The sequence below is a fragment of the Sceloporus occidentalis genome, unplaced genomic scaffold (assembly GCF_023333645.1).
Source record: "Sceloporus occidentalis isolate IW3139 unplaced genomic scaffold, rSceOcc1.0.p SCAF_4, whole genome shotgun sequence".
In the NCBI taxonomy this organism is placed as follows: domain Eukaryota; kingdom Metazoa; phylum Chordata; class Lepidosauria; order Squamata; family Phrynosomatidae; genus Sceloporus; species Sceloporus occidentalis.
The window spans coordinates 76,123,408-76,132,530 of NW_028316984.1; the positions used below are offsets into that span (position 1 = coordinate 76,123,408).

At 49.2% G+C, this 9,123-nt stretch overlaps 1 non-coding gene across 1 annotated transcript; it reads right to left on the reverse strand.

The window, feature by feature from the left end:
• Nucleotides 1–546: 546 nt before the first annotated feature.
• LOC149314011 (U6 spliceosomal RNA) lies at nt 547–653 on the reverse strand. Its single transcript, XR_016281202.1, has one exon. It is a non-coding gene; the product is annotated as a U6 spliceosomal RNA (small nuclear RNA).
• Nucleotides 654–9,123: the final 8,470 nt, after the last annotated feature.

Genomic DNA, 9,123 nt, shown 5'->3' on the forward strand with positions numbered 1-9,123 from the left:
GATTTAACACTAAGTCTGAAAGCTCAGATTTCAGCAAAAGCCAGGAGTACATTTTAACTATGAAAACTTGTGCACCTGCTGCTGCCATTTCTAGAGAATTTGGATCTGGATACAATGTGACATGTCTTAGTTAGATACCTCCTTTTTGGATTACCATAATGTAATCTACAAGGGGCTGACACTGAAAAGGGCACAGAAACTTCAATTGGCCAAAGGAACTACAGCCAGATTGTTAACTGGGGCTGGCTATAAAGAGCATGCAAATCCCTCATTTCAACAGTTCCGCTGGATGACATTCTGTTTCTACGCAAAATTAAAAGTTCTTGTTATGACCTATAAAACCCTTTATGTTTCAGGTGCAGGTTTCTTAAAGACTGCATTCTCCTATATAAGCCTGCCTATGTTTTGAGATCTGAGGAAGACTTTCTCTCTGTTCTCACCACTCTGACAGGTACATTGGGTGGGAACACAGGTGACTGCCTTCTCAGTGGCTGCCCCTAGGTTCTGGAACTCCCTTCCCAGAGAGTTTAGACTGGCACCCTCCTTTTTTTTATAGAATGCTTCACGAATTTGCGTGTCATCCTTGTGTAGGGGCCATGCTACTCTTCTCTGTATCATTCCAGTTTTAGTATATGTGCTGCTGAAGTGAGCACTGGCACCCTCCTTTTGATCTTTCCAGAAGCAAGTTAAAACTTTTTTAATCTGGAAGGCTTTTGAGGACTGATTGCTTAAGGGGAACAGGTTTTGAATAATTTGTGGGATGAGGTGGGATCATCAACCAGCTCCTTCCTGATCAACAGGGTAACAGACCTCTATTGATCACAGGAGCTGCTTCCTGATAAGTTGAGAGTGGAGATGAGGGGGTATTGAGCCATAACTTATTGTGTAGCGTCCTAACTATGGTGTTTATGCATATATAAATCCCTAGCAAAATTCTAACCAGTGTTGGATTTGTAATGAAATTCTTTGGTTCTTAAGATGTAAAAGTCCAACAACATTCTAGAGAATTGCATGTTGCCTACCCTGGCTCTATATTTTAGATTTTAAAATTTCAGTTCAGAAACTTGAACATTGTTCTTGTCTCTTTTAAAATCCTTTTAAAATTACTTGTGCATTTTGAACCATTGTGCATCTGTAAATACAAAACTAGACACTGTGCCAAAATGCAACCTGAACAACATCCTATAGATTTTAAGTGTAATGTAAAAATAGATTTGCACTATTCAGCCCAATTGATCAGGAGCCAGAAGAATCCTGGACTAAAGCCAAAGGTATTGTCAAGAAGGAATGCAAAAAGACACTATCAGCAGCCAAAAAGAAAGAGAAGCCTCAATGGCTGACAGATGAAACTCTTCAAGTAGTTAAGGACAGATGAGAAGCAAGTAAAAAGTGACAGTAATAGAATCAGAAACTTGAATGAAACTGTTCAACAAATTTCTTGTTGAAACCTAAATGCAACTATAGTTGCCCCTCCTAATGCACAGATCTGGGATCGGCACCCTTGAATATATGAGGAGGGGTGACCTCTGCTGTTTGCAATGCGCGCATGCATGCCCTCGTTGTCAACACAGGGGCGCACTCCATTCAAGCCTATGGGGTTTTCGTACTGAGGGGGCGGAACATATCGCCAGTGAAAACAGAGGGCCAATTATATTTAAGGTGCAGGGACAAGGAAAAATACAGTAGGCCCTCGCTATATGCGGGGGATCTGTTCCGGACCCTCCCACGCATAACAAAATCCGTGTATGCTCAAGTCCCATTGTCCCTAATGATAGCGCGTGTGCATGCACGTCACCATTGGGGACAAAAGTCCCTTGCCTCCCCTCCCCTCGCCTCCCCTCCCCTCCTCTCCTCTCTTTCTCTTCTCCTCCCTTCCTCTTTCCATCCCTTCTTCCTTCCTTCCTTCCTTCCTTCCTTCCTTCCTTCCTTCCCTCCATGCCTCCCTCCCTTGTTCCTTCCCTTCCGAGTCCCTGATTACCTCCTGCTGCTGCCAGCACAGGAAAGGTCGGGTGGCAGTGTTGGAGGGCTTGAAGGCCTCTGGCACTGCTGCTCCACCTCCTCCTCGCCGCCGCTGTGGAAAGGCTGGGAGGTGGTGCTGGAGGCCTCTTGGCCTCCAACACCACCATCCGGCCCTTCCCTGGCAGTGGCGAGGAGGCAGAGCAGCAGCGCTAGCCCAGAGGCCTTCAAGACCTCCAGCATTGCCGCCTGGTCCTTCTGTGGCAGCAGCAAGGTGGAGGTGGAGCAGCAGCACCACAGAAAATCAGCCTGGGCTTTATAAGTTACAGAAAGGTCTTTAATTGCATGGATCATAAAAAACTATGGCGCCCTCTTTTTAAAAATGGGTGTGCCCCAATATTTGATTGTCCTGAAGTGTAACTCCTACTCAGGGCAAAAGGCTACTGTTAGGACAGAATACAGAGAAACAGAATGGTTTCCACTGGCAAGAAGGTCAGGCATGGCTTCATTTCATCACCTTATCCATTTAACTTAAATGCTGAACATATCATACATAAAGCAGGAATACACCTGGAGGAAGGAAGTATGAAAATAGCAGGAAGGAACAGCAATAATTTCAGATATGCAAATGACACCATACTACTAACAAAAAATAGCAAAGACTTGGAACAATTAGTGAAGAAACTCAAGGAAGAAAGGTTTGCCTTGTATGTGCTTGTCAAAATAACCACATAACACCGATATGGGAGAAAGGCCACAACTTTATTAAACCATTGGTAGGGTTGGCACAAAGCATAAGGTCAGGATCTGTGCAATCAAACAACCACCCTGTTGTTTGATTATCCAAAGCCGGGTCCCTACCCGGTGCTTGGGATGACCTAGGGGCTAAGGAACACCGCTTGAGCGCAAACCATGCCTTGCGTTCCCCAATTCACAAAGCCCCTAGTCACCGGGAGGCGCACCTGCGTTCTGGCCCCCGCAATGGCCAGACGCCTTCGCTCAGCGCCCCCGGGTACCTTGTGACTCCCAAACCAGAACTCCATAGCCCTGGTACCACCAACGTTCAGATCCTGGCCTATGCTGCCGAACAGTTGTGACAAAAAACCACCTGAAACAGCGGTGGGCGGGCGGGAGAAGCTCGAGGCTAGCTCCCTTCCAAGCTTGGCTCCGCTCTCCTCGGAGCCAAGCGCCGACTGAGGAGGAGAGGCCTCCGAGCAGCAATATATACTGCTCGGCCCCTCCCCTCTGCGTCCTTTGCGGGGCCCCGCCCCCAAGGCCGAGCCCACCAATGGGCAGCCTTGGAGGACCGGAAGCCCCGCACCAACAAGCCCGGCTCCCAGAGCGTCCCCGGGCCGGAAGGGCCGCCCCTTCCGGCCCCACCAGCCAATCAGGAGCCGAGGCAAGCCCCAGAGCACTCTGGGGCTTGTAGTTTTTGCCGCGCTGCAGCGGCAAAGCAGTCTGCCCCGCGATCGGGGCGACTGCATTTTGCCTTGTATGTGCTTGTCAAAATAACCACATAACACCGATATGGGAGAAAGGCCACAACTTTATTAAACCATTGGTAGGGTTGGCACAAAGCATAAGGTCAGGATCTGTGCAATCAAACAACCACCCTGTTGTTTGATTATCCAAAGCCGGGTCCCTACCCGGTGCTTGGGATGACCTAGGGGCTAAGGAACACCGCTTGAGCGCAAACCATGCCTTGCGTTCCCCAATTCACAAAGCCCCTAGTCACCGGGAGGCGCACCTGCGTTCTGGCCCCCGCAATGGCCAGACGCCTTCGCTCATCGCCCCCGGGTACCTTGTGACTCCCAAACCAGAACTCCATAGCCCTGGTACCACCAACGTTCAGATCCTGGCCTATGCTGCCGCCACAAAAGGCCTACACGGAGGCCTGCCGCCAACCCTGCCAAGAGCGATTTAATGTCCGCCACATTGATCCAAATGTGGGCGAACATAGCCAGCAAAGGCCTTGGATCTCCAGCGTCCCACTTGCTTGATATCTCTGGCAAGCATGCCAGCCCCAGAGGCCGCAGTGGCCGCACCAATACGAAAAGAATGTCCACCGAACTCCCTGGCAGGGAGTCCCAAACTTGAAATGACCATTCTGAGCACAGAAACAAACTGGTATCTTGTAAGGGGAGAACCATCCACATGTATGAAAAGAAAATCGGCCAACGAAGGCCTAACATCCCAGAAGAGTCGAAGAGCTTTAACTGGGCAAACAGGGGAGCCACGAAAGCGACGTAGCACCACATTCTGACCAACCCCTAACTGGTCGCACTTGGAGCGACGCAAAGTTAAAGAGACACCGTGCTTTATAAAAGTTAAGTCAGAAGCACGCAGTGCCCTGTCAGACAAATCGCTCTTGGACCCAGCAACTAATTCGCCTAAACGAAAGGCACCAAAAAATGCCACTGCGAAAGCAGCACAAAACAGCTGAACTTCGTATATTGAAGAACAAATGACAGGAAGAGTAGCACAAATTTTACAGAGCAATTGTAAACATATTGGTCGTCTTGTGTCCTTATTACAAGCATAAGCACGTTTCCAACCTTCATCCGCCCTTTTAACCAGAAAGGAGGCACATGGATCAGCAAATCCCCCAGCCTTAGAGAAAAAAGAAATACCAGCCAAATGGATGGACATTGTCTTAGGAGCCACATTATTGTGGCGTAGCCAAACTAAAAAACGCAAAACCACCTCGGTGGGCAAAGGCCAAACATGCCGAGTTCTAGAGTCATTAAAATAATCTGCCAGCTTTCTTATGGCATTTTTGTAAGTCTTTAAAGTGGAAGGCGCAATGGATCCCAAAATCCCGTCCATTATTTCAGACAGCCAACCTCCCACATTGAAGCAGGACATTGGGTAGGTTGAAGGTCTGCCTCCGGGGCTAATTGTCGAAATCGCTGAAACTGAAAACGAGAAATTGCATCAGCAATGCCGTTATCTAAACCAGGAACATGTTTAGCTAGGAAGGAAATATTGTTAATCAAACAACACAATACAAACTTCCTTAACAAACTCACTACCCTCGGGGATTTTGCTGACTGCTTGTTGATAATTGACACCACAGCTTGGTTGTCGCACCAGAAAAGGACTCTCTTATTTGAAAATTGAGAGCACCAAATGTGAATGGCCACAACAATGGGAAAAAATTCCAAGAATGTCAGATCCCTGAGAATGTCTGACCCTTGCCAGGCCACAGGCCAGCGCTCGGCACACCAGTGGCCATTGAAAAATAAACCAAAACCGATGCTCCCAGCTGCATCTGAATGAACCTGCAAAGAATCATTAATGTGCCAGGTTCTCTGCCAAATGGCAATACCGTTGAAACCCTTGAGAAATTGGAGCCAAATGCGAAGGTCATCCTTAACACCTTTTGTGATCCTAATGTGATGGTGCGGCAGCCGAGGACCTGCTAAAGATCTGGCTAATCTAGCGCAAAAAGCTCTGCCAGGAGTCACCACCTTGCATGCAAAATTAAGATGTCCCAGCAGGGACTGAACCTGCTTAAGCGTAAGCTTGGGAGCCTGGAGAGCATGCTCCAAAAGTTCACATAGCACAACAATTTTTGAATGAGGTAAGGAAGAAAAACCATTGACCGAATCTAACTGAATCCCTAGAAAGGACATGGCCTTAGCTGGACCCTCTGTCTTGTCAGCCGCAAGCGGAACCCCAATTTCCGCAGCTAGGGAAGAAAAGGCAGTTAATAAATCCAGACACATGTTAGAATTAGCAGGGCCAACAAACATAAAATCATCCAGATAATGAGTAACCAAAGATGAAGAAGCCCTACGCTTTAACTCCCACTCCAAAAAGGTGCTAAAGGTCTCAAAGGCTGAGCAGCTGATGGAGCAGCCCATAGGCATAGCCTTGTCAAAGTAAAATTGACCTTCAAATTGGAAACCAAGGAAATGAAAATTGTCCGGATGAACCGGAAGGAGTCTAAAAGCTGACTGAATGTCACACTTGGCCATAAGAGCACCTGTGCCGCAGGACCTGACCAAGCGAACTGCGTGATCAAATGAAGCGTATTTTACTGAGCAAAGCTCATCGGGGATGGCATCATTGACAGAAGACCCTGGAGGGTGAGAAAGGTGATGAATTACCCTGAATTCCCCAGGAGCTTTTTTGGGTACAACACCCAAAGGGGAGATATGAAAATTAACAAAAGGAGGTGAAGGGAATGGGCCAGCAACCCGCCCAGCCTGGATCTCCTTCTTAATCTTTAAACGGAGTACATCAGGCATAGATCTGGCAGATAACAAGTTCTTGGGAAACTGATGTGACAAATGACCAGAAACGGGAATCCTGAACCCAAATACAAAACCATTGGCCAAATAGGAGGCAGCTTGTTTATCAGGATAAGCTTCCAACAGTGGAATAAGAGCCTTGGGATTTACCGGAGAAAAGGCTAACGAAAATTCTGGAGTGGTGACAACCGAATTATTTTTGGCTCCCTGCTTGACCGGCACTTGGCCCCCCGGCCCCATCGCCTTTTCCGGTGGTTGAAGAAGCAGAGCGCCCCCCCCGAAAGGGCTGGGATGCTTGAGCAGGACGGGAACAGGAAATTTTTGGATGGGACCCTCTACAATTAGAACAACAATGCTCATATTTACATTGAACACGGGTACAACGACTAGAATTATAATCCCAACAAGACAGAAACTTAGAGTCCTTCTTAGCGGGCCCTTTTTGAGAGCCCTTGAACCTCGCAGACGTGCCCACTTCCAAGAGCCAAATCTCGTGATGAAGAAGGTCCCAACGTTCACGAGAGTTCTGTAAGGCATGTTGTCGAAAAGCGGCATCATAGGCAATAGCGGCTGCATCTCCAGCGTAAACCCTGGCGCGCTGGACGTTCAAAAGATGGCTAAGCAAATGCCAAGCACGCTCAGGGAACGCCATGGAGACTACAGCCGCAAAGATGGTGAAGCCTTCCAACCAATTAGAAAAAGTAGGCTCAGCTGCAGCCACCCTGGGCTCATGTCTGCTCTTTTTGGTTGAAGTGACAGCAACCGCCTCCTTTCCTTTAGGTTGCAGTAAGGTAAAAACATCTACGTAGCAACCTCTAAGAATGTTGTTACGTATCTTCTTAGACAGATGAGCTCCAGGAGGGCGCTCTCCAGGAGAGCAAACTGGGAATTGAGCTGCAAGAGGATCAACCCAAACTCCTTGCACCCCGGGTCGCCAAGCTCGCTTCTTAATGGCCCACCGCGGCAAACCCGGGACCATGGCATGGTCGACCCAAAAGCCATCCCTCCCCACTGGCACATCAGGTTGAAAACCACCTGTAGAAGCTGATTGTACAGAACCAGCCTTCCGCACTCTCCGTCGTTTCCTCTTAGCCTTGTGCTTTCTCTTCCTCTCCCGGCGCCGTTGTGTCGCTGAAACTCCGGAAAGGTCGTCCTCATCCGATGACGACGATGAAGAGCTGGAACTAGAAGAGCTGGATGAGCTGGAAAGCTGAACTTCCTGACGACGTGAAGCAGCGCCGTACGACTGAGAGCCTTGAGTAGCTGAAGAAGTGGATGGCTGTACAGACACGCTGGCATCCTGATGTCTTGGCTGACTCACCGGAACTGCAGGCGTAGAAGTGTAGGGCATCTGACCAGCCTCCACAGCATGCTGAATGAATTCAGTGATGGATCTAGATAGGTTGGCAATAGCGGCCGAGTTCATCCCAGCAGGAACAGCTGGCTGTGCAAAGTCTGCCACAGGAGGAATGCTCACACTCTGCAAGCCAGCATGCGCAGATGGAATAATAGGAGACCCCTGTCTGGAGGCCTGAGACCAACTCGGCACAACATGAGGATTTATGACCAACCGAGCCCTGCGAGACTCTATCCTCTTTGACCTTTTGGGAGACATCTCAAATCAGATGTAAAACAAGCAACTGCTGATAAGGCAGTAGACATTCAAAGGCACTAGCAAGCAGAGATTGATCAAAGTGTGGAAAAACCCCACACAGCAATTGACCAAACAAACTAGCACTAAATAACAGTGTCAAAGCACTGCAACATTAACCCAAAGGGTTAAAAAGGGGAAAAAATACAAAATGAAGCCCCTGAATAAACAAAAATGGCGATTCCCGCCAAAATCCACATCCAAAATGGCGCTCCCGCCAAAAAGGAAAAACAAAATGGCGCTCCCGCCAAAAACAGAGGCTAAAATGGCGGCTCCCGCCAAAACTGAGGCCCAAGCTACAGGCCTGGTGCCTGTAGCCGCCCCTTAATGGAGCCTCCAACCCCCGAACTGCACCCCAGGGGGTGGGGAGGACTTACCCAATGGCCGCCGGGCCGTGGAAAAGCCGGCAAAATGGAGGCCGCGGACCAAGGCAGATGCGCCCGGTGGAATGGGGATCCGGGGAGGGAGCCTCCCCGAACCACACCACCCCACCAACCTTGGCCCAGTCGGCCCCCGATGGAAGGGAGAAGCTCGAGGCTAGCTCCCTTCCAAGCTTGGCTCCGCTCTCCTCGGAGCCAAGCGCCGACTGAGGAGGAGAGGCCTCCGAGCAGCAATATATACTGCTCGGCCCCTCCCCTCTGCGTCCTTTGCGGGGCCCCGCCCCCAAGGCCGAGCCCACCAATGGGCAGCCTTGGAGGACCGGAAGCCCCGCACCAACAAGCCCGGCTCCCAGAGCGTCCCCGGGCCGGAAGGGCCGCCCCTTCCGGCCCCACCAGCCAATCAGGAGCCGAGGCAAGCCCCAGAGCACTCTGGGGCTTGTAGTTTTTGCCGCGCTGCAGCGGCAAAGCAGTCTGCCCCGCGATCGGGGCGACTGCATTTTAGAGTTGAACATTATGAAAACAAAAATAATGACCACTGATGGTTTATATTACTTTAAAGTAGATAATGAAGACATCAAAATAGTTCAGGATTTTCCAAACCTTGGCTCAGTCATTAATCAGAATGGAGACTGAAGTCAAGAAATTAAAAGAAAACTAGGACTGGGAACAGCAGCTATGAAGGGACTAGATAATGTCCTGAGATATCAAGATATATAATTTAATACTAAGGTTGGGATTGCCTTCATATTTCTAGTTTCTATGTTTGGTTGTGAAAGCTGGAAAATGAAGAAAGTTTATAGGAACTGCGGCCCGTTACAAACGGGCACCCTAGCACGGACTCAGTCCGTTCTAGGGTTAGAAAGGGGCGTCTCTTCCAGAT